Genomic DNA, 25,987 nt, shown 5'->3' with positions numbered 1-25,987 from the left:
CTCCCAGGGGTCAGCAAGCATTAAAAAAACTCACTACTCAAAGGGTTCAAAACAGTTTACAATCAAATAAAAGATCTGAGAAGTCCTGTAGCAAATAAAGAAATGGTAGGAAAGCATGCTCTAATTTTATTCAACTAAAAAATCTTTCTCCCCTTGGAATATGAATTACTATTTAATGGAACAATACTTTTTAGAAATTCTGCCTTACAGTAATCCCCAGAAAAACTCAAGCAGGTATTTTATTTGGGAGAAGTAATATTTCACATTAAAATCTTATTTGCAGAGCTCAGGGAGTAGGGTAGAAATAGTTCAACCCAAATGCTAAGACTAAAGAACTATCCTTCTCCAAGTGGAAAGATCCTCGTCTAACAGATGTGTACTTCAGGAAGGGATGTTGGAGTACTAGAAAGGGATGTTCTTTACATACAACTTACTGACCTATTCAATCTGCAGACGTTTACCAAGCATCACTGGGTGCCAGAACTACTAGGCACTGAGGATACAACATGACAAATATAGTCATGTCCTTAGTGTACAGAGAGCCCCAGGACAGGAGACAAACACATAAACTGGATATTTTCAATATAAGACAAAAAATGCTATTGGTAATTTCTGGAGACCATATGGTCACAAAAGATAAGCTGTCCTTGGCCCAGCCTGGGAATGTGGAAACGCTTTGGGGAAACTGCCCAACAAAGAGGGCCCTGAGGCAGCAAGAAGAGTGGAGAATTAGAAATAAAATGCCCAGTACTTCTTGAGTATGAGCTTAGCACCAAAGTTTTGTGCTGGGTATATACATACAATTTTATTGAATCCTAACAATGACTTTGTCAAGTTGAAGGCTCAGAGAAATTCAATACTTTGCCCAAGATCACACACATAATCACCAGTGACAGTGATATTTGGACCACTATTGTTTCTGACTTTGAAGCTATTTTCTGTAATTCCAACTTTAAGGGAAAAAAAATGAATTTGGCAGTTTACTCATGCCTGAGGCTATTGGCACTCTAAGTTCAGATTGTGAGAAAAACATAAATGACTAAAATAGTAGCATTTACAAGGAGGCACAAGCAGCCACCACAGGAAGCCATTGTACAAGTAGAAACTAGATTGTGGGGTCTTAAAGGCAACATAGAGAACCACTGAAGCTTTTCTTGAGGGCAAGGACTATGTCTCATCTACCTATTCATCCCTTTAATTAACACAGAACTGGCCCTGGCCGGTTGGCTCAGTGGTAGAGCGTCGGCCTGGCGTGCAGAAGTCCTGGGTTCGATTCCCGGTCAGGGCACAAAGGAGAAGCACCCATCTGCTTCTCCACCCCCCCCTCCTTCCTCTCTGTCTCTCTCTTCCCCTCCCGCAGCGAGGCTCCATTGGAGCAAGGATGGCCCGGGCGCTGGGGATGGCTCCTTGGCCTCTGCCCCAGGCGCTAGAGTGGCTCTGGTCGCCACAGAGCAATGCCCCGGAGGGGTAGAGCATCACCTCCTGGTGGGCGTGCCGGGTGGATCCCGGTCGGGCGCATGCGGGAGTCTGTCTGACTATCCCCGTTTCCAGCTTCAGAAAAATACAAAAAAAAAAAAAACCCACAGAACCCAGCTACTAAGCTAATGTGGAAGGAAGGAAGGAAGGAGGGAGGGAGAGAGGGAGGGGACATCCTTGCCCACCTCTCTGCAGGCAGCTGAGAATCTTAGGGTCTCTGCTAGCTGCATGCATCTGGACTCTTGGCCCAAAGGGCCCTTTCTGTCCTAAAGACTCAGAATATCTTAAGCTCTTATCTCTCTGAGCAATGGAATATATTTTCCAAACCAGACATATTCTTTCCTATTCACTTATAGGAATTCTTATAGATCACAAAAAGAAAATATTCTCCTATACAGTGGTCCCTTGTCTATCACAGGGGTTAGGTTCCAGAACCCCCTATGATAGGTGAAAATCCATGAAGTAGTGACCTTTTATTTATTTTATTATTTATATATATTTTAAGGCTCTAGAAACCCTCCCCACACTCTTATAAACCTTTCCCACACTGTCATTAACTTTTCCCACACTCATTTTGCTCATTTTACTGCAATAATAATTAAAATAATAAATATATAAAGTTACCTATATACCGCAAAATCCCCGTGATATAGCAAAAAATCCATAATACAAAATTAAACATATACAATTTAAAAATTTGTGATACAGTGAGACCGCAAAAAGTGAACCGTGATATGGCGAGGGACGACTGCTAAATACATGATGTTTATTTAAAATCTGTTTATAATATATGCTCTTCCAAAGAGTTTGGGAGAAGATTGAGTTCCTATACAAGCCTCAAAGGCTAACCCTTTATCCTGAGCCTTCTCCACACAAATGCTAAAAATGCTCTGTGACAGCTGACCCCTAATTAAGGAGAAACCTTGCAGAGAGATCTCAAGTTGTAAGGAAGGAGTGATCCTCAAACAAAAGTGGACTGACTTTCAGTTCCAACTTGGTCTTCCCTCAGATAAACTTGCTTTGCTCGCTAATTCCCAACAACCCATACATTTGCATTATCATTTCTATGTACCAAGTCCCTTTCAGTGGACATTATCATATTTGATCCTCACAGCATCCCTCCAGGACAGCAAGGAAAGTGATCCCTTTGTCGTCTGTATACAGTAGGAAATGAGAGTCCACTGATTCTCTATGTTCAGAGCCAGTGAGACCCCAGGCATGGTCCTCCTGACCCATAATGCTAACCGCTTTAGCACTGTGCCTGATGGGAGCGCAGACAGTGAATTTACCTGCCTGAGTTCTGGACTCCAGCCAACAGATACCAGCTGTGGGTGATGTAAATGGGAAAGGAATTTGTTGGAGAGATAACACATAGCTCACTGGATCTTCAGGAAGGCTAGGAAACTCAGCTCAGAGGCCAGGAAAAAACTCTGTGGAAGGACAGTCTGTCAAGGATGCTATTCCTGAGGCCATCAGGATTAGCCACTTTATGGCCAGGTGACACCTGCTGGAGTGGCTGTGAAAAACATCTCTGCCTCCACACACCTTCCACCTTAGTGTGGGAATTCCACGATCCCAGCAGGAACATCTGCTTGGCCTGTCCATGCTATGAGTACCAAGGGATGGGAAAGGGAATATCTGCACCCCCAACAGCTTCTCTAGTGAGGGATAAGGCTGTGCCTCCCTCCTATCTCAGACTGGCCCAAACTGCAAAGGATATTTGGACACCGAGCAGTAAGTGATGTGTCTATGAGAGATCATTTGGCTCACTGAGTTCTATTTGAGGAATACTCTAAATCTAAAATCTGGAGAATCCTAATGGCTTCTTAAACAGTAGAGATGATTTGTGGGGAGTAGCCACCCCTGGGAGGGGCCGAGGCCGGACTCTGGGTAACTGGCAGTGCCTTCCCTAACGCTGCCCATCCCAGTGTGTCAACGAGAGAGCCAGGCAAGGACAAGCATCAACTTCGCCGATGTCTGTGGACCTTGAAGACTTCATTTCTAATGTTGATGACTTTCCATTTCAAGCACTTTGGGCCCCAAAATCATTAAAAATGTCTTTCCAAGGTAAAGCGATTTATGAACCAATGTACCTTGTCTTGAAAAGTCTGTGTAGCTCTATTAAACAGCTACAGACTCTCTCTAACAAATGGATAAATGGGTCATTGGTTCTTTTGAGGTGAATTTAAATTTTTGTCTTTAAAAGAGATGAGGAGCAGGTTAAATGGGGTATGGTCTCCAACCTATTTTACTTTTCTTGTGAAAGAAAAATATTAAAAATTATAGAAACAATATATAAGAAAAACATATATAGCCTGACCTGTGGTGACACAGTGGATAAAGCATCGGCCTGGGACACTGAAGGTCACCAGTTCAAAACCCTGGGCTTGCCTGGTCAAGGCACATAAGGGAGTTGATGCTTCCTGCTCCTCCCCTTCTCTCTCTCTCTCTCTCCCTCCCTCCCTCTCTCTTTCTCCTCTCTAAAATGAATAAATTTAAAAATTAAAGAAAAACATATAAAAAATATAGAAAATGTATTGTCCTCCCCTGGGTAGAACACACTGCACCAGGGGCTAGAAATATAGTGGCAAGGACAATAGGCGCCATCCTTACCCTCATGGTTTGCTAATTTGAGTTCTGAGTGTGCACAGGTGGTGGGGAGCATGAACAGGATGACCCAACCCAGACCAGGGGACCAGAAAAATATTTTGAAGAGTGATGTCTTACCTTGGGCTGAAAAGTGTGTAACACATAGCACGGCCAGGGGACAGGGCAGGAAGGAAGCGAAGCAGGGGATGAACGTGTCTGGAGGCCCAGAGAGCAGGGCGAGCGCACCGTGTGAAGGATGTGAAGAGTGAGAGGGAACTTGGGAGGAGGTGAGATTAGCAAGGAAGGACATTCACATCACATCATATCCCATATAAGGCCCTAAAAGGAAATGAGGATGAAAGGGCAGCAGGAACTTGTGGAAAGGTCTTAAGCAGATTAAAGGCTGTAGTCACCAATTCCAACATGGGATGGGGGGTGGCATTTCCCCACACTAACAAGCAACTTTCCAACACCAGCTAAGTCACCTCAGTATAACTCAATCCTTACACTCGCTACCCAGAGAGAACATCAGATCCCCCCAGGTTAAGGGCTCAGTCCTGCAAGAGTGCCCAACCCCCATGCCTAAGCCACTTTAAATGCCAATGTCATATCCCAGTTATCATCTGTGCTTCTGATCGACCAGCTATAGAGTGAACCAACCCCCTCCTTGACAGACTCAGGCAAACATTGTATGTTTAGATCACTGGCTTCTTACAAAGGACTATAGCCCAGGAACAGCCAGAGGGGAGAGATGCACAGGGCAAGGGATGGGAAAGGGCCCAGAGCTTCCACGTCCTCTCCACACACATCTCTCTCTCAGAACCTTTACACATGCAGCCCAGGAATTCTTCAAACCCTGTCCTCTTAGGGGTTTATGAAGGCTTCGTTATACCAACACGATTGATTAAATCATTGGCGACAGGTGATTGGGTCGACCCCCAGCCCCTGCCCCTCCCAGCAGGTTGGTCCTCCTGGTGACCATCTCCCATCCATAGGTACAGTCCACAAGTTACATCATTAACATAACTAAAGACCCTTTTGCTGCTCTCATCGCTTAGCAAATTTCAAGGGTTTAGGAGTTCTGTGCCAGAAGTGGGGATGAAGACCAAATATTTATTTATTATAAATCACAACATCACACAAGGAAACAGCATGATTGGAGTTGACAGAAGTTGTGAGGTTGACTTGGAAATTGAAAAGAAAAAAAGAGCTTTGAAATCAGGCACACCTAAAAGTCCAGTAATAGATTCACCTTTTACCCACAGTGGGGTCTTGGTCAAGTTATTTAAGCTTTCTCAGTCTCAAAATTTTACCCCGTGAGATAATAGAAATCGGACTGTGTGAAGTACATACCACATAGGAAGTGCACAATGAATATCTCATCCCTTCTCCCTTCTCACACTAAATTCAAAGTCGTTTTGTTCAGAATTGACCAAAGGGGCTGGCTGAATGAATTTCTTGGGGCTTAGGTAATGTGGAATCCAAAAAAATAAGATTCCCAGGAAAACTGGCAGTAGTTGTATTTTGAAGAAAAATAAGAATTGTCATTAGAAGAGAATAACAGTCTCTTTCCAAGTCCAAGCAACCCTGGCTTTTATGCTAAGACCTCCCACTGCTATGTCCACACCATGTTCCTCCTACCCAGCTGGCCCTACCTAATTAGGTTTTCCTCATCATAATTTTCTATGTCGAAAAGCTCTAAGGGCTGGAGGGAGAGAATTCTATTTCTATCTCTGCCGATTAAAATGCACTTATGAATGGCCTTCTATTGGTCTAACATTATACGGAACACACACAATCATGTATACACACATGCACAATGCATGCATGCACATACATGCACACATCCTTATTTCATACTTTTCATGAAGAAACGTTAAATAATGCATTCACAGTAATAAACTAAATAGGAAACTTGGCCGTTTAGCTGTCCTTTTCTTATCCATTTTTCTAGTTATGTTCACAGACTGTGTTATGTGAACTTGCTGCAATAAACAGCGTATTGTGACTACTGAGCTTATTTCCTTAGACTCCACAAGAAGGCAGCAAAGGATTTTGCACAGAACTGTGTGTACCGGTGGTGTTCGGTCTGTGGCTGAGTTTTTGTGCAGTTGATTGTATTTGACGACAGTATTAAAACTGGTTGTTATCATAATGCTAGACTTCAAAATATAATTCAGGGAATAAAAAGTGAATTCAAATCTGAAAGTAGATTTTGTGTCTTTGTTGCTCTCTCTCTCCCTCTCTCTCTCTCTCGATTGTGAGAATCTTATTTTTACAAGTAACAAAGCACATAAGAGCCAAGATGTCTTGAGAAAGCTCGAAATGAGAAACGTTGCTTCTTTCTGAACATAGACTCATGCAATGATTCTCCTGCTTGGGGGAAAGAGAGGGGTCAGTGAAGTACCAATAGTTAATCTTCCATATAATTTAATTGCTTGTTATTTCTTGATGTTCAAAATGTACCCTGTAGGGAAACTTTCCTGATGGACCATGTTAGAATTGGTGCTGTGATCCAAACTACAAACACATTTATTGCCAATATCTCTCATATTTTGTGAGCAACATAAACTGCACTAAACTATTGCCACTTGTTCATGTATTGATATTTTTCCTATTTTACTGACACGTTTATGATAGAATTAAGGGGGTGAAAGATGCATTTTCTTTCATTTCTTGATCTGCCTCCATATTGAGCCTACATGGACATGAATCAGGTGTCCTTGCAATCACAAACATCCAAGAAAGCACCCTCTTTCTGTATATGACATAACTGTAACTGTGTTCATTAGCACTCCTCTGTGTGTAGCAGACAGTTCTTAAGGCTCAAAAAGATGGCAGTGGTCTGCATCAAACATTGAAATCATTTTCAGTTCAGCATCGGATATCTCTCTCTGGTTTTAAAGTCCTCTGGGCACTTGTCCCATGCTGCCTGATGTTTCCTGTTTCCCTCCCTCATGACCTCTCTTCTCTAATCTTTTACTACCTTCAAATTCTCTGACATTTTTTATTTTTTAAAAACAGAATACAGGCCCTGGCCGGTTGGCTCAGTGGTAGAGCATCGGCCTGGCGTGCGGGAGTCCCAGGTTCGATTCCCAGCCAGGGCACACAGGAGAAGCACCCATCTGCTTCTCCACCCCTCCCCCTCTCCTTCCTCTCTGTCTCTCTCTTCCCCTCCCGCAGCCGAGGCTCCATTGGAGCAAAGTTGGCCCGGGCGCTGAGGATGGCTCTGTGGCCTCTGCCTCAGGCGCTAGAATGGCTCTGATTGCGGCAGAGCGATGCCCCAGATGGGCAGAGCATCGCCCCCTGGTGGGCATGCCGGGTGGATCCCGGTTGGGCACATGCGGGAGTCTGTCTGACTGCCTCCCCATTTCTGGCTTCAGAAAAATACAAAAAAAAACCCCAAAAAAACGGAATACAACTATAATTTTTGCTTACTTGTAAAAGGTTCTCCTTTCAGTTCTGATGGCTCCTCTTTGTCTTTTTTAAACTTGGTTTCTTCTTTAAGAAAAATCCTAATACATGCTATTAACATAATATATCTTTCATTCCCTTTCTAACATCTATTTAAACCTTCTGTTAGGAAGTAAGATATCACCCTCTGTTCATTTATCCACCCAATTTCTGTCAACATCAAACTTTATAGGCGTTTTCAGTGCCCGTGTTATTTTGCTATAAAGATGTAGTGATAACCAAGCCCTGTGAATGTCCTCAAGATGCTTGTACAAGTCCCTCGTAGCGAGAGAGTTCCACAGAAGAGGCAAAACCTGACCAGTGATCTGGGACAGGTTTCTACCCTCCTTAGGAATGGGAAGATTATCCCAGATGCTCCCCTCCAGTCTAAGATAAACCACCTTTTCATCAGACTAAAAATGAAGAGCATGGCCTCCAGTGCAGAGGAGAAAAGTTAGCATGCTCAGGAATCCCGAACAGTCCCAAGGGAACCAGACATGAGATACAGGAGACCAGTCAGGCCTCTGAAGCCCAGGCTGGGAAATTCAAGTTCTAGACTCTAGTAGGAAAGTTGCCCAGGCACAGCCACTCGATACAACCTGAGGAAATTACTGATCCCCCCTCCCTTCTCTGTAAAGTAAAAGAAGAGAAACTTATTTTCTCAAAGTCCCTTCCAGATCCAACATGCTAGGAATGTACAGCGGTGAGAAAAAGTAGGTTTATAGTTGTAATAACGTAAAACACTGTTTATTCTTGTATTATTATTTACTTACTAATTATTGTATTGTTTATTATTATTATCAATCTCCTTGTACCCACCCCTGTATGTGTTTGATAGAACCCTGGGTGATAAAATGAAGCCTGGAAAGTGTTTTTGAAGTTACTTTATAATTAAAAACTAAAAAATGTCCCTCTAAATAAGAATGTAAAAAATAAATATTGAAGCCATGCACCCTGGCCAGTTGACTCAGTAGACAGAGCATCATTCTGGCGCACTGAGGTTGCTGGTTCAATCCCCAGTCAGGGACCATATTGGAAGCAATCAATGAGCACACAACTAAATGGAACAACTAAGTGGAACAGCAAGTTGATGTTTCTCTCTCTCTCTCTCCCTCTCTCTCCCTTTCTCTTTCTCCCCCTTCCTCACTCTCTCTCTTTAAAAAAAAATGAAGAAGCTGCCTGACCAGGCGGTAGCGCAGCAGATAGAGCATAGGCCTGGGACGCAGAGGTTCAAAACTCCAAGGTCATGGGCTTAAGAGCGGCCTCATTTGGCTTGAGTGTGGGCTCACCAGCTTGAGCATGGAGTCCTGACTTAAGCATGGGATCATAGACATGACCCCATGGTCACTGGCTTGAGCCCAAAGGTCACTGGCTTGAGCAAGGCATCACTGGCTCAGCTGGAGCCCCCCAGTCAAGGCACATGAGAAAGCAATCAACAAACAACTAAGGTGCCACAACAGAGAATTGATGCTTCTCATCTCTCTTCTTTCCTGTCTGTCTGTCCTTCTCTCTGTCTCTTTTGCTAAAAAAAAAAAAAAGTTAAGCCATGCATTTTCAGAGTCCACGGGTTATATAATTTAACCATCAGGCTGAAGTCGAAATTCCCCCAAATAGCTTTTTAAAAAAGTTTTAACCTCATCTTTAAAACTCTCCCTTTCTCCATTATCTCACCATATTTAACATGATTCCTCTCCTTTAAACACTTTCCCCCACCCACCTTCTTCTCCAGAACAACTCTTCTAGTCATTTTTCAGAACTTAGATTACTTGTTACTCTCTAAATGCCTGTTCTCATAAATCCTGCTTCGTCCTCCCAAAATACACAGAAATGCTTTCAGTCCTGGGTTTCTATAAGTACTCATATACTCAATCATTTCTCTATCACAGCAGTTACCATGCTCATTTATAATGATATCTATATTTAATAACCCATTTTTTCTCACAAGGTTATAATCCAGGACACTGTCTTTCTTGTTAGCCTGACTCATAGTGGATATTCTATAAATATTTAATGAGTGAATAAATAAAGTTATATTATAATTTTAAGCCAGTAGATTCTTTGTGAAGATCTAATAAAATAATATATAGCCAGTAATGCATGACATTGTATATCTATAACATGGAGGACATGATGGTAGAAGCTGTCCTTATAGTTTGACTTTTGAAGGATTTCAAACTGACAGGAATGTGAATAGCCTAACAGTATTTGAAGAATGTTTATAAGACTGTCAAATACCCCCAAAATAACAATGTTAAAAAAAAAAGGTAGTTATAGGTTCTGTATAACTACCACTAGAGGGCAATGAAAGCAAACTTTTTAACATCTTTTAAAGGGAAAATAGAATTGTCAAAACAAAACCAAAAAATCTGATTAAAATCTGAATAGATAATCTTATGTTTGGGGTAGTTTTAGGACCTATAGGCTGTAGTTTTTGTGATTGTGGGTTTAGTAGTTATAATTACCTTTCTAATATGGTATTAAAAGAATATCTGTGATGATAACACCATCTTACATCTTGAATATTATGTTATTTAAACCTCCCATAAAACTAGCAGGGAATATATTCTTGTCCCATTTTCCAATAAAAGTCATGAAGTTCAGAGGTGTTAAAACAGTATATAGCTGCCCTGGCCAGTTTGCTCAGTGGTAGAGTGTCAGCCCAGTGTGTGTATGTCCCGGGTTTGATTCATGGTGAGGGCACACAGGAGAAGGGACCATCTGCTTTTCCAACCCTCCCCCTCTCGCTTCTCTCTCTCTCATTTCACCTCCCACAGCCATGGCTCAATTGGAGCGACTTGGCCCCTGAGCACTGAGGATGGCTCTGTGGCCTCCGCCTCAGGTGTTAAGAAAAAGCTGGGTTGTTGAGCAATGGAGCAATGCCACAGATGGGCAAAGCATTGCCCCTGCAGGGGTCTTGCCCGGTGGATTCTAGTCAGGCGCATGCCGGAGTCTGTCTCTCTGCCTTCCCTTCTCTCACTTAATATAAATATAAACAAAACAAAACAAAGCAGTAAGTAGCCATACGAAGACAAATCAATGGCACAAACTCTGTAATTATTTACTGCTTACATTTTCCAGCCATACAAAGTTTCTTGCAAAAGCAGACAGTCTGGGAAAATACAATTTCCAAAATTAATTGTACTAGTTTAGAATGGAGCTGCATGGCAGCAGCTCCTAAGAAGAACTTTTCGTTTTAGGTGACTACAGGTAGCCATCTGATGATCCTGCCAAAGTATCTACCTAGAACCTATTTTCAGAAAGGTACCTGGGAAAAAGATATGCTTCTGGACCCCACACTGGTAGACGCTCCTTAGGATTATACTATATGTTTCGTTCTAGTCGCTGCACGTTTATAAAGGAATCAAGAAGTAACACATTCGGATGAGTGTGTGACACATTATAGGGGGGCTGGGGTGTCCTGAAAAGGGTAAGGTCGAGGGACATGGCGTTAGATATATTGATGCTAAACGTGTTAGCTCTGGAGTCAGAAAGACGGGGTATGACTTGGCATACACACTAAAAATAAACAACCAATAATTTCAGGAATCTGACTTGGCCTATTTGCATGTAAAATAGGGAAACCAATATATGTTTGTAAAACAGTGACTCTAGAATTCAGTGACTAGAGAAGAAGCCCCTTGACTGCCACAGTCTAAGCCGACAGAGGTCCTCTCTGGAGGCCTTTGGGAGGCCCACGCAAGGTGGACCTGGCCTTGTGCAGGCACCAGTGAGGTGAGGGGGCGGTGCAAACCCTCCGTAGATTCCTCCAATTGCGCTCAGTGAGTTGACCTCCAACCTCTTCCTCCACCTGCTGGGTGAGCCATGGTGAGGTGGGCCGTCTTGCAGGCCAGCTGGAGAGCGGGCGCTACCAGCCGGGGTCTCCTTTCCTTGGGATGGCTTTCAGGTTATTTAAAGCTATCATTATCAAGTTATTTAAAAAGAGACAGTAGATATGGGATGGCCTATGCTAAACTCCTGAATAAACTTGAAACCCTCAAAATCGGGAGCAGGAAAGTGGGTGAATGACTCCCTGTTTATTTAGCCCTGGATTTCCAGATGCTGGTTGATACTTCTTTATTTTTCACAATTCCCAAGTAATTGTATCAAAGCGGTGTTTTTGGTACTTCCAATGTACAATACCTGTCTTCTATATATATGTAGTTGCCATTTGATCCAAAAGGATGTATGACTTAGGTGTTTATTGTGTTATAAGAAGTCTTATTTTAAGCTGGTAAAAAAAGGAAATTATTCTAATTCTTTTAAATACATTCTAATTATTTTGTTCTGGCTGGCTTATACATTGTTGTAGCTACCTCTACAATGTAAAGATAAAAGCATATACACAGGGAAAACCTGGGTCTGGATCCTGACTCTGGTTGTATAATAGTGAACTTGGGCATTTTAGTTCTCTGGGCCTCAGTTTTCTCATCATTAACATGATGATTTTGTCTCTTTACAGAGCTGTTATGGGAAAGAATCACTGTAATGCATGTATGTTTATTGAAACATTTGGCACGTGTAAGGATTTAATAAATGCTGTTTTAGTTGTTGTGTTATTAAATCATTTGTTTTGTCTATGTTGTAAGGTCTTTGACGAATTTGTTTGGGATTGACCCAGAAAATGTATTAGAACCAACTGAGGTACCAACTAAAAGCAAGAGTTAGTGAATCTGACAGCTCTGGTTTCAAATTCTGTTTATAATGCCTAAATGATGTTGTTGAACAAGTCACTCAGCCTCATCTTTTTTATGTTATTGAGCATTTGCTGTGTGTCTTCACTGTGCTAAGTCCAGTGGGTAGGGTGATAGGGTCTCATTTCACTCCATTGTAGTTACTTAAGCAGGGGCCAGCTGACCAACCACAGTACTTAGGGGGCTTGGGAGAATGTATTCCTGCAAAGGACTGAACTTTTTATTAAATCTCAAAAGATTGAGAGTATTTCTTTCTACTCTTGAAAACATTAAAAACAAAATTTGTTATCATGTTCAAGTTGTCCTCATCTGGTGTGTCATAAACTGGTCCTCAAGTGAACATTTATTCAAAATTATTTCCCTTGGAATAGCATTTAGTCTTTAAGATTGACTAATTCCTTTATTTCCCAAGAAATAAAAAGAAGAAGAAATGGTGGCTTTGGAACCAGAGGTTTGAACTCTGCTTTACTGCCAACTAGCTGTGAGACCTTTGGACAGGTGCTTAACCTTCCTGAACTGAGTCCTTTCATCTACAAAATAGAGCCAACTTCTACCTCAAAGGATTGTTATGGGGCTTAAATATATCAGGGTGATTAGAATCCCAGGATGGTACCTGACACATCAGGAGAGTGGGTAGCCCTGCCTTTTTTAGCAGTGCTGCTGGGAGACAGGATGTTCATAGCCTGCCAGCCAGCCTCAAACTACGGAATCAATAGGTGTTGGCCTTTCTTATGGCACTTGCCCCATCCCCTCCACCCAGTGATGTTGCTCCCGCAGATGAATACTGACCTCGATACATTCCCACACTTTAGCTCTGTGAACTCTCCTTCCTTGCTCTGTATGTACCTGGAATTCTATTGTCCTTGTGCTCTTTTTCTTTCTTCAATGGAAACCTATTTATTTTAATTTTTTTTGCATTGGTTGATTTTTAGAGAGAGAGAGAGAGAGAGAGAGAAAGAAACATTGATTTGTTGTTCCACTTACTTATGCATTTATTGGTTGATTCTTGTATATGCCCTGACTAGGGATCAAACCTACAACCATGGCATATCCGGGCCACGCTTTAACCAACTGAGCAAGCCAGCCAGGGAGAAAACCTATTTCTTTTTTTTTAAGATTTTATTGATTGATTTTAGAGAGAGGAGAGAGTAGGATAGAGAAGTGGGGTGGGGGTGGAGGAGCAGGAAGTATCAACTTGCAATAGTTTCTTCTTGTATGTGCCTCAACTGGTCAAGCCCAGAATTTTGAACCAGTGACCTCAGCATTCCAGGCTGACGACTTATCCACTGCACCACCACAGGTCAGGATGAAAACCTATTTTTTTTTCTTTTTCTTTTTTTTTTTAATTTTTATTTTGAAATTAAATGTAATGGGGTGACGTTGATCAATAAGTACATAGGTTTCAGGTGAACATCTCTATACCATTTTAACTGTTGATTGTGTTGTGTGCCCATCACTAAAGTCAACTCATTTTCCATCACCATATATCTTCCCTCTTTACTCCCCTCGTCCCCACCTCTTCCCCCAGGGAACCATTTCACTTTTATCTATGTCTATGAGTCTTAGTTTTATATCCCACCTATGTAGGATATATATTTGTCCCTATTTCTTGATAAATGAGATGCAGCAGTTCACATTGAGGTTGAATGTCATAAAAAAAGGCAATGTATTAACCCAACTATATCAAGATTTTTAATATATAACAAGCTTAACGCCGAAGCAGTGAATCTCAAACGGCAGAATTATAGGATTTCCCATAGCCCCTATGAGGAAAGACTTTCAGAAACAGTAGTCTTTTCTAGCATGAGTACATTTTTACATTCCATGAGGCCATGATCTCCCTCATTGCAAACCCGAGTCTTCTTTTTATTGATTCCAGTACATGGCACAGCCCCAAGCACATTGTAGGCATTCAATAAATGCAGACAAAATGGTCCTGAGGCCATGTCAGATGGACACACTTAATTCTTATCCCACACATTACTGCTAAACACAGACACAAACCACTTACAAAGCATCTGGGAGTAGAAGTACTTTGTTTAGTTTTAAGGACACAGGAAGTAAATGTCCTTTACTTACTAGGAAGAACTTCCTAGAAGAAGTGGGATTTGAATTGGGTTTTCCAGGACAAAGGTGACAATGTGACATGCGGCTAATCAACAAGAGAGAGGGTTCCCAGCCCAGGAGGCAGCACAGTAAAAGCAACTAGTAAAAGGTTCTGATGACTACACTAGAAGTCCTTCTCTGGATAGCTGGTTTTGAAAACCTATGCCCCCCCCCAAAAAAAAAAATAAAACCTAAGCCCAGCATACATTTTTCTGCTTCATTTTAGTTTCCTTTGAACATTTTAAACACTCTCTCCCACATATACTCACACTTCACCTACACAGTCCCGATCCTCTGTCTTTCCCACATCTATAACAACAAAAAGAGTCTTTCTGTCTTTATACTAATTTCTTCTCAATTTTTGCTCAATAATGTATCACAGTCAGAACAAGTTTCAGCTCATTAGTTGGTAATCTTACTGCCATTCTCTTAAAATAGTCAAAGATTTGCTCTTTTCTTTAATAGCCAACAATAATATGGATTTTAATATCCTTTGCCTCATTCCCTAAAGCTGAAATTTTTACAATATCAAACTCAAATTTGAACCTTTAAAAACTACTCTGGAAAAAAGAACAAACAGATTTGTTTTTACAATATCTTCCTAATCTAAAAGCCAATAAAATAGATTTTACTCATTAAACATTTTTAAACCAGGAAATAACCCCCCCCAAAACAATCCTTTAATTGTACATGCCATTCCTGACCTTGTTGGCGCAGTGAATAAGGGAGCCACCTGGAGTGCTGAGGTTGCAGTTTTGAAACGCAAGACTTGCCCGGTCAAGACACATAGGAGAAGCAACTACTAGTTGATGCTTCATGCTCCTTGCCCCCTTTCTCTCTTCCCTCTTTCAAAAAAAAGTTACATGCCATTTACATTTAAAAGTATAAAATTGAAATTTGCTTTTAGTTGTATCAGTAGTAGTATTAAGTTAAACCATACGCAATTGCCACTTTTATAGGTCAAGTCTCATACTGACAATTTTGCGTAGTTCAAACTAATAGATTCCTATCTATCAAGTACTCACAGAAATCTCACAGATGTCTTGGTCCTGGGACGCTTAGGTTATAGCCAGAGAATATAGTATATAAGGAATCTTCAAAGAGTTCAGGCCAAAAAAAGCTACCTCTGTTGGCTTACTCATTTGTAAAAGGTTTTAAAGAAAGCAAGAATAATTCAACTTTTAATATTAAAAGCAATAGGCATCACTGATTGAGTTTTTATATGCATCATATTTAGTTGTCACTTTAATCTGCAATTTTTTTTTTTTTTTCTGAAGCTGGAAACGGGGAGAGACAGTCAGACAGACTCCCGCATGCGCCCGACCGGGATCCACCCAGCATGCCCACCAGGGGCAACGCTCTGCCCACCAGGGGGCGATGCTCTTCCCCTCCAGGGCATCCAGAGCCACTCTAGTGCCTGGGGCAGAGGCCAAGGAGCCATCCCCAGCGCCCAGGTCATCCTTGCTCCAATGGAGCCTTGGCTGCGGGAGGGGAAGAGAGAGACAGAGAGGAAGGAGAGGGGGGGGGTGGAGAAGCAGATGGGCGCTTCTCCTGTGTGCCCTGGCCGGGAATCGAACCAGGGACTTCTGCACGCCAGGCCGATGCTCTACCACTGAGCCAACCGGCCAGGGCCTAATCTGCAATTCTTGATGTTGATATTCCTTTCATCACATCATCATAGATGTGAAAATGGAGTCTCAGAGCAGGCAACTTTCTCGGAATCACACAGCAGATAAGAGGCTGTGCCCAAATTGTAAACCTGAATCTGCTCGACAAAACTGATACTCTTTCCCTTCTAACACACTGTCTCCATTGGTAGAAAAAGAGGTGGCGAAAGAAAGTGAGAGAGAGAGAGAGAGAGAGAGAGAGAGAGGGAGAGAGAAAGGAAGGAAGGAAGGAAGGAAGGAAGGAAGGAAGGAAGGAAGGAAGGAAGGAAGGAAGGAAGGAAGGAAGGGGGAGGGAGGGAGGGAGGGAGGGAGGGAGGGAGGGAGAAAGGAAGGGAGGAAGGAAGGAAGGAAGGAAGGAAGGAAGGAAGGAAGGAAGGAAGGAAGGAAGGAAGGAAGGAAGGAAGGAAAGGAAGGAAGGAAAGGAAGGGAGGGAGGGAGAGAGGGAGGAAGGAAAGAAAGAAAGAAAGAAAGAAGGAAGGTTGGTTTCTCCAAAATGAAATATTAATTATCATCAGCACTTATTTTTATGTATACATTTTGAATTCTTTGCAAAAAAGCTTTGACTTTCTACAGTTAGGCCTTTGAGATGAAATTCTGTAAAGTAGAAGATACTCTTATCGACCCAGAGCTCCTCAAGAACAGAGGCTGTGTCTAAATAATCTTAGCACCCTTGAGTATGACATAAAACCTGAAACAGAGTACATCCCAATTAAATGTTTCTAGAATGAATGTTTAGAAGAGTAAATAAATGAATGACTTTTGCAATGGAAGGAGGCACAAGAGGTACTTAGATGTTTGCAAAATTAAACATCTCACGGTATACATGTATTTTTTAACCACATTATTGAATCACAGAATCATAACTTTGAATGGGACCACATGGACTCCCTTGCACAACATTTGTTTGTGTAATGAGGAATTAAAGCACAAAATTCCAAAGCTAACTGGTAACAGAAGTTAGAGCTCTATGTACTCAGCAGTCTTTAAAATATACTTGTCCCTGAATTTGGCCACCTATTGGGATATAAAAGCACTAATCTAAATAACTGAATTATTCTAAGCTATTTATAGTTTGGTACATGGGATACATATGTATATATGTATGTGAATCTATAAAAAACACCCTTAATAAATAATTGCAGAACAATTTACTTTAAGGAAATATTAAAGTTAATTGTTTTTATTGCAAATAACAATTGATAAAGATCAACCTTTGCCAGAAATTTTTAGATAGCAGAAAGCCAAAGACAAGTTCTTTGCTTTGAGTACAAGCATTTATTAATCTTCAAGTGGATTAATGATTCAGAAAGGAAACTACATGGTCAGATACTTACAAGGCAGAAAAAAAAAAGAAAAAAGACTTTTCATACATATAACATATACTTTTATTTATGTTATCCTAAAAAACACATTGTATAATTCTATGAACTTTGTCTTAATGACATATGCTTTTTATGCACATTTATTTTGTCTCCTATTTAATGAAAAAGCCACTCCTTTTTCTCAGTTTACCTGACTCTCACTGTACCTAACTTAGAAGAGAAGCAATATTTACAACTGATGCACTTTCTGCATATTGGTAGTATGCATGCATAATGCCTATTATCTAATATGATATTCATGGTTTTAGTCATTTCACATATCTCCAGTGTGACTTTGCCCCTAAGTGCTTTTATTCCCCCAGGTTTTTATTTTATTTTATTTTTTAAGACTTTATTTATTCAATTTTTAGAGAGGAGAGAGAGAGAGAAGGGGGAGGAAAAGAAAACATCAACTCTTATATATGCCTTGACCAGGCAAGCTCAGAGTTTCAAACCAGCGACCTTAGTGTTTCAGGTCGAGGCTTTATCCCACTGCGCCACCACAGGTCAGGCTCTAAGTGCTTCTTTTACCCTGCATTTGTATCTGTGGTACATATTAAAATTGTATCAACACAGTGATGTTTTTATGCGTTGAAGAGAAAGTTGTTGGCAAAGGTTGCCTAACAAGTGGAGGTTACCATGGAGGTGATGTAAACCTTGAGCTGTGCACATACCCAGAAGCCCAAAGTTAAGCTATTGTTGACTGACTAGTGCTAATTAAGGAACAAGGGACAGACGGGGAGGCCAACTTGGAGATAGAACATTCAGCTGGTAATGACAAAGTTAAGAAGGAATTTGAACATTCAGTCAGATCCTTGATATGCAGAAAGGCTCCACATTAGACAGAAACAAGAGGATCTTGAGAAAAATGTTGTACAGCAGCTCCAAGGCCCAGGGAGTTTCTCCAGAAACACAACATGGAAAAACCCTAACTTAAGGCTTGTCCTTGATGTAGAGCCACAGAGCAATAAATGTAAACAAGACCGTCTGAGATGGCGTTTCACAATGCAAGCAGAGATAATTTTGTTATTTCAGTTTGAATGTAAGCTCCCCAGGTTTGCCAGTATTTGACAGCTAACCCAATGTTTTAGTTATATTAATGAAATGAGAGCACTTTTTATTTTTTATAGCATAATTATAGGGCTCTGATGGCAAGTCAATTTAGATGTCAAATGGGCAACCCAATTCCAGGAATTCTGTGCTAGGTGGTAAACAGAGTAAGTGGTAGGCTGTTTTCCCAACAGAGCAGGAGAAATCAACCAGAGGAGGAAAAAAAAGGATAGAGCAGAGAGTCGAGGCAGATCGCAGATCAGTCAGAGGGAGGGGGTAGGAGAAAGGCGAGAGAGATCAGCTGGAGGAGGAGGGAAGAGACAGCCGCAGAGGAAAGGTAAGGGAATGTAGTCACAGATGCAGTTGCAGAGAGATCAGGAGAGGAGCACAGAGGTGAGAGCCAGAGGCTGGCGGAGGGGGGCGGGGAGAGGGAAACTGCGTCCGGTGATCAAGGAACCCACCTCTGCAGGGCAGTGTTTGTGGCAACTTTTCCAGGTAGCTAAGTGTTTGGCAAAAGAGAACATTGCAAGAGGAGGCTGTATGCAATGCTAAATCGTAAGGGTAGAACATTGAGAAAAGGATTTTAAAGAATATGGAATTTTGTGTCTGGGTTCCACATATTTCCCTGTGCCAAGAACAGCAGGGGCTAGTCACGTATATTTTATTCTGATGCTGGCAACCATCAGGGCAGTGAATGTAATTTGTGAGGTCCAGATCCGGGTTTCAGACGCCTCCAGAGCTGCTGCTCTTTCTCCTGTCCCTGTGCTATGGGTTTAATGCTGCTCGGTCTCCTCACAAGATGTGGCAGAGCCTGCAGCCGTCTTTCATGGAACCCCCAGTGTGGAGTGAAGTACAGTTCAAGGAGGGAGCTGGGTGGGGAGGCGCTGAACTTGGCCACAGGCTTTGATATTAAGATGATGGGTGGGAGGAGGTGAGGAGGAATCGTTAAACTCTGTGAAATGTCCAAAGTGGCAGGGAGCTGAGAGGGACGGCCCCCACTCTGACGGAGTAGAGCAGCACCTAGGGACCAGAACTGGACAACATGCCTGCAGGGAACTGTTAACGAAAAAGCAAAGTGACCCACAGTGATGACAAGCACAAACAGGAGCTAGAGCTGCTGTTAAAAGGCAACTTTTGTGATATGGGGTGAAGCAAATTTGTTATTTGGGGGTGGGACGTGGATTCAGCAACACCCTGGCATAGGTGGCTGGCAGTATTAACCTGCAGACCTGAGGTTGAGGGCAGCCAGTTCTACAGAAAGGGGCAACGTAAGTGTGGGGGAAAAGGACACAGTCTGTGTATCACACAGATGGAACTCTTTTCCCATCTCAGATGTTTTGAAGCTTTTAACCTCTCTGTGCCTCTGTTTTCTCTTTTTAAAAATTGAACTCAGCTAAGTTCTTAGGAAGACTAGTGATAACAAACGCTTTTGCTCAATATTTGGTTGCTAGCACTGTCTTTATTAATAACCTCCTTCCACCTGCACTTCAATTACTGCTCTCAGACAGGCTGAGAAAAGCCCATTTTACTGGATTCCTTTCTTCTTTATTTCCTCTCTTTTCTTGTTGTTTTTTTTTTTTTCCTCCTCATTCTCCTTTCCCCTCCTTCCCATTATTTGCTGAGCTTTTATTTTGTGCAAGGAAGTGAACCAAGGCGGTGGAACCTGATTTCATGGTACTTTTGTTGTTTAACTCAGGGAGTGTGGCTTTTCAAGCTCTGTCTACATCCCGATCTCAGGCAACTAACTATGGAAACTCAGGCTTGGCTGGGGAGTTTGTTCTGAATGAAGTGGTATTCTCTGCGCTCAATTAGGAGGGCTGGAAGGAGGGAATTGGTTGTCATTAGAAAAGATTTAAATGACTCAAAATACATTCCTGACTATGTAAATGGAAAATTTTCTGATGCTTACAGTCTTCCCTTGGGACTGATGGTAAAAGACGGCGCACAGTCTTGGCTGCTTTTATGACGTCCTGATATATGTTTGAGAGGAGAGAGGAAGCCATGACGGACATGTAATTGTAGGGGTGACTGTTCTGCCACACTCTATTGATTTTATGGAGCTTTTCTTCTAGAAGAGTTTGGAACCTGATTTTGTTGCTTCTTCTGGTTTTCTTATTGGCCAGAAAGAAAACATTTATGAGATTATTGACTCTTAGAGTGAGGGGTATATGTCGTAAGGTGCAGCTAGCACTTCCCAAAATAGACCATATTCAAGATGGTTGGTCCAGAATCGAAGGTCTACCCTTTAAGGAGAGCAAAAGGCCTCCTATTTCCTGTGTATCTCCTCTATTAGTTTCTCTTTCATCACTCCTTTTTCTAGTTTATATTCTTTTCATTATTAGCCAGTGGAACTGGCCACCAAATATTTGGTGCATTGGTTGATAATGCTTTTTTTTTTTAAGGTTTTATTGATTTTAGAGAGAGGAGAAAGAGAGAAAGGCAGAGTGAGGAAGAGCAGGAAGCATCAACTCTTAGTTGCTTCTTGTATGTGCCCTGACCGAACAAGCCCAGGGTTTTGAACTGGCGACCTCATCATTTCAGGTCAATGCTTTATGCCACCACAGGTCAGGCTAATAATGTTTTTTTAAAGTTTTCTTTTAAATTGATTTGAGAGAGAGAGGGAGGGAAGAAGAGACACAGGAACATTAATATGTCCCTGTATTTGCCCTGACTGGAAATCAAACCCACAACCTTTGCATATTGGGAAGACACTCTAACCAACTGGGCTATCTAGCCAGCACTATAATGCTTTTATAGAGGAATGGGAGTTTTTGTGAATGCTAAAACCTCTTCAGAGTAGACAAAGAGATGCATCAGACATACATAATTACAGTCACCCTCAATAATAATCTGCGAGGAAGGGAATCCTAGGAAAATATAGGGAGACTAACACACTGATTGGTCTTTCCCTTATGAGGTTTACAGTCTAGTTGGTGACATTTATTCATAAAAGGGTAATTTAAGTGGAAAAAGAAAGTGAATTACACAACAATGTATCATGCTATGTATTTTTTTTAACACAATAACTATATTTGGAGGGAAATACAGGTACTTTGCCTCTATATATACACTCACTTTCATGTATCAGGTGCTATTCTAGATGTCAGGAATATAGTTGAGGACATTATGTATATGTGTGTGAGAAAAAGTATATAGACAGCATAGATTCAACTTATTATCAGTGATTACCTGAAAGTTAGAGTAGAAAAAAAAGGAGATATTCAATTGAATTGCTGTTCTTCAGTTTTGTTTTAATTTCTTAAAATAAGCTCAAATTATTTCTGTACCTGAAATAATAATAATAAAGCCCTAAGGGGGGATGAAAATGTATATGGTGCTGCCAGGTTGTGAGCTGGTGGCCCAGTGAGGAGCACAGACTGTTATCAGTCTGGGAAAGTAGAATTTGACCTGGACATGAAGGAAGATCAAGACTTCAAGGAATCCTAGGAAACAGGATGCAGGACAGAGTGGAGCAAGAGGCCCATAAGGAGTAATAGTGGCATAGGGATGTGCATGAAGTGTCTGGCTGCAGCAGAGGGTAAGCTCAGGAGAGGAAATGTGTCATACAGAGAACTGGGTACAGGCACTTCCATTTCGACTCTGCGACAAGAACACTGTGTGACCCTGTCAGTGACTCTATTCCCTGCATCCCAGTCTTCTTACCTATGAGATGAGAGGACCAACTCTAATACTTCTTCACATTGCAGTAGTCTGTAGTCTAAAGACACTAGAGAGAGATGTAGTAAAATCCAGATTATGGAAGGCCTTAAAGGTGAGGATAAGGAATTTGCATATAACCTACAAGCAGTGAGGAGTATTGAAGAATATCGGAATCTGAATCATGTATAACTGAGAAAAGCAGTAATTAGAAAAAAGTAGATTGGCCATGATATACAAGATGACTGCCAAAGTGGTGGAAATAGAAAGAAGAGGGTTAAGGGCCAGAAAGGGAGAATTTAGAGATGAAAGAGAATTCTACTGCACAGTAACAAACTGTAAAATCCTTTTTTAATTTTTAAATTATTGATTTTAAAGAGAGAGAGAGAGAGAAACATCAACCTTCTGGTACATGAATTCATTGACTGAATCTTGTATGCACTGGGATCAGAGATCAAACCCACAACCCTGGCGCATCAAGATGAAGCTCTAACCGACTGAGCTACCTAGCCATGTCTGTAATGTCTTTATAAAACACAAAAACATGAGTTCATAATAATACTGAGGACAGTGGGATAAGAAAGAAATATGAGAATAGAGGAAAGGTCTTTTGTATAGAAGAATACCAGGTAATCATTTGAGAAGAAATAATGAATTAGAAAATTAATATTTTTTCAACATTCAACGAAATAAGTGTTATAGGCAGGCATAGTCAGTAGAATGCAAAAAAATTAAATTTAAGTGTTTTGGGAAAAGGATATTCATTCACATGGTCTCCAAAAAATCACCCCACTTATTGTTATTTACAAAGCTGACTTTAGAATTGTAACAATCTGGTGGTCCTTGATCAAGTGACAGTATCATCAATTGTGAGAAAACCTCACATTTTGATCATTCTAATGTGACACAGTAAAAGTACACAATATTGTTACCTAAATTTTGCTAAAAAATGTCTGATCTAATGGTGATCTGGAAAAAACAATTAGACAAAGTCAGAATGTGGAACCAGTCTATAAACATCTGGCCTGAACTCAAAAAAAGAAAGAAGGCAAATGTCAATATGATTAAGGAAAAAAGGAGGTAGTATTTTATTTTACTTTTTATTTTTTTATGAAGGAAGTATATTAATACCTTAAATTAATAATATTGTACATTAAATTAATAATGACTAAAGACATAATAACAACCAAATATGAGTAAACCTTGATTCAATGTTGAATTGATGAAAGAAATCTATGAAAGACATTTTGAGGACAATTAAAGAAGTTTGAATGGGTCTACTGATGGTATAAAATTAATGTTAGCTTTTTTTAGTATAATAATGGCAATGTGGTTATATCAGAAATATCTTTTCACTGACAAGATACCTTGCTGGTATATTAAATTGGAAATGGCATGATGTTCTGCCACACATTTCAAATGGTTCAGAAAAAATAATGTATGTGTTTTTGTGTGTTTCTTTTCTGAGATGGATGAATGACAGATAGAGATAGATAGATAGATAGATAGATAGATAGATAGATAGATAGATAGATAGATAGATACAGGTGGGCTGAGAAAGAGAGAGAGTATGAGGGAGGATAAATGTGCCAAAATATTAGCAACTATTGAATCTTGATAAAAAAAAAATGTTATGGATTTTCATTTTACTTTTCTTCCAATTTCTCTGTTGCTTGACATTTTTAAAAATAAATAGTTGGTTGGAGGTGGATCAGTTGCAATTAAGTCTACATTAAAACTTAGAGCGAGGGCAGTAAATTTAATAAGAAAGAACAAAAGCAAAAGAAATTTGAAAGGAAAATAGACTAATGAATACTATTGCTCAGCAATACTGGTAAAGACAGCTTGATTTTCAGCCTTCATGTCCACTCAGATCTTCTCCCCTTGATTTGACAGATGAAATAATGGAAAGAGAGAATTTGATTTCTTGACACAGTTTTCTTGAACTCAAAAAATCTAGTTCCTGGGAGCTTTGGGGCAATGAGATAATGATCTTATTTTTAGGTAAGTAATAAGTAAGAGCAATGCTAAAATGTAATTATGTACACTAGTCAGACGCCAAGATACATGTAAGCCCAAACACAGAAGAACGTCATTATCCTGAGGAGCTATGGTGAAATAAACATCAGGCAAGTCCTGCATGAGGTATGCAGCATTTGAGTTTTACATGAATGGATTCTGACCTTATTAGTACCTTATTTAGCACCTTATTTTTACTTAAGCCTTTCAGATGCTTTAGAACGGGCCATTTGACAGGTATGTCTCTAGAGACATTTTTTTTCCTTTCTTTAAAATTTATTTTAGCCTGACCAGGCAGTGGTGCAGTGGATAGATTGTCGGAATGGGATGCCGAGGACCCAGGGTCGAGACCCCGAGGTCACCAGCTTGAGCGCAGCTCATCTGGTTTGAGCAAAGCTCACCAGCTTGGACAAATAGGTCACTGGCTCGAGCAAGGGTTTACTTGGTCTGCTGTAGGCCCGTGGTCAAGGCACATATGAGAAGGCAATCAATGAACAACTAAGGTGTTGCAACAAAAAAATGATGATTGATGCTTCTCATCTCTCTCCGTTCCTGTCAGTCTGTCCCTATCTATACCTCTCTCTGACTCTCTCTCTCTGTCTCTTTAAAAGTAAATAAATAAATAAATAAATAAATAAATAAATAAATAAATAAATAAAACAAATGTTTAAAATTGATTTTGATGCTTATGAGCAAGGTCAACTGTGCAGGAAGGGAAATAATAGAGCCAGAAATCTTTTTCACCTATATTACAATCTCATTAAGGTTCACTTGGAATTAGCATATTTATATGAAAAACAATGTTAATCCAAGAGTTTTTACTGTAGGTGCTACTGCATTTCTGTAGGCCAGTTTTTCACTGCGTGCAACTGCATTAACGTTTGCAGTACGCTTAACATACCCCGGCTTGCAAAGTTAATGCCAATGCAGATCCCAACATCTGATCTTTTAAGAACAAAAGAATGTCAACACAATTCCACATTCACTGCAAACTTATTTTAGACTGTAACTCACTGAGGGCAGAGTCATTTCTCTTAGTCTCTAGTACAGAGACTGACACAAAGAAGATTCAATAAATATCTATTGAATGAATCTATGTGGTGTTTGATAATTTGATTATTCAAATTTACTCAGTTTTCCTATAAACATTATTGTATTTTTAGTTTCCTTTGGCAGCCCTTTTTGTTTCTTATTGGCAAGGTAACACAAATATTAAACTCAATAGTTAAACCTTTTTATATAACTTTTAAAACTGTCATGGCAATACATGTTCACTTAAAAATTATTCAGATACTACTAAGGGCTAGAAAATAAATAAGCAGGATTAGCTATACATACAGTTTTACAACTTTTCTTTAGTTTAGCAATATATCTTGGATATTTTTTAGTATTAGAATATTTGATATGCATACCATTGCTTTAAAGGGCTGCATAGTATTCCATTGTATGAATCCCCCCCCATTGATTTGAGAGAGAGAAAGAGGAATGGAGGGGGGAAGGGAAGAGAGAGAGAGAGAGAGAGAGAGAAGCACCAACTCATTGTTTCACTTAGTTGTTCCATTTTTACTTGTGTACTCATTGACTGCTTCTCATCCTGCCCTGACAGGGAGGATCGAACTCTTGACCTCTGGCACACTAGAACTAGGTCAACACTTTATCCACTGAGTCACCCAGCCAGGACCATTGTATAGATATTTAATAATTCATTTAATCAATTCCCTATTAATGGTATTTTTAACAGTTGATTAAATTTAGTGATAGTTTAGTTTTAGAAACCACAGAAAACTAAGTTGGGTTTTTTTAATGATTTTATTATTGATTTTAGAGAGAGGAGAGAGAAAGAGAAGATGGGGGAGAGGAGCAGGAAGCATCAACTTACAGCAATTACTTCTTGTTTGTACCTTGATGAGGCAAGCCC

The 25,987-nt window shown here is 40.6% G+C and overlaps 1 protein-coding gene across 16 annotated transcripts in view; it reads left to right on the top strand.

Moving 5' to 3' along the window:
* DLG2 (discs large MAGUK scaffold protein 2) overlaps positions 1-25,987 on the top strand; it is a 2,140,731-nt gene that overhangs the window by 1,773,698 nt on the left and 341,046 nt on the right. Inside the window, exon 1 of one of the 16 annotated variants that reach the window (XM_066369912.1) lies at positions 18,768-18,786. The exons of the other annotated variants lie outside the window; for them this stretch is intronic. The gene's annotated coding sequence lies outside the window, so the exon portion shown is untranslated. Of the gene's footprint in view, positions 1-18,767; positions 18,787-25,987 lie in introns of those variants that run through there. 16 annotated transcript variants of the gene reach the window in all.

Source organism: Saccopteryx leptura, chromosome 1 (assembly GCF_036850995.1).
Source record: "Saccopteryx leptura isolate mSacLep1 chromosome 1, mSacLep1_pri_phased_curated, whole genome shotgun sequence".
Lineage (NCBI taxonomy): Eukaryota > Metazoa > Chordata > Mammalia > Chiroptera > Emballonuridae > Saccopteryx > Saccopteryx leptura.
The sequence above is the reverse complement of the archived record's forward strand: the minus strand, read 5'-3'. Positions and strand labels throughout refer to the sequence as shown.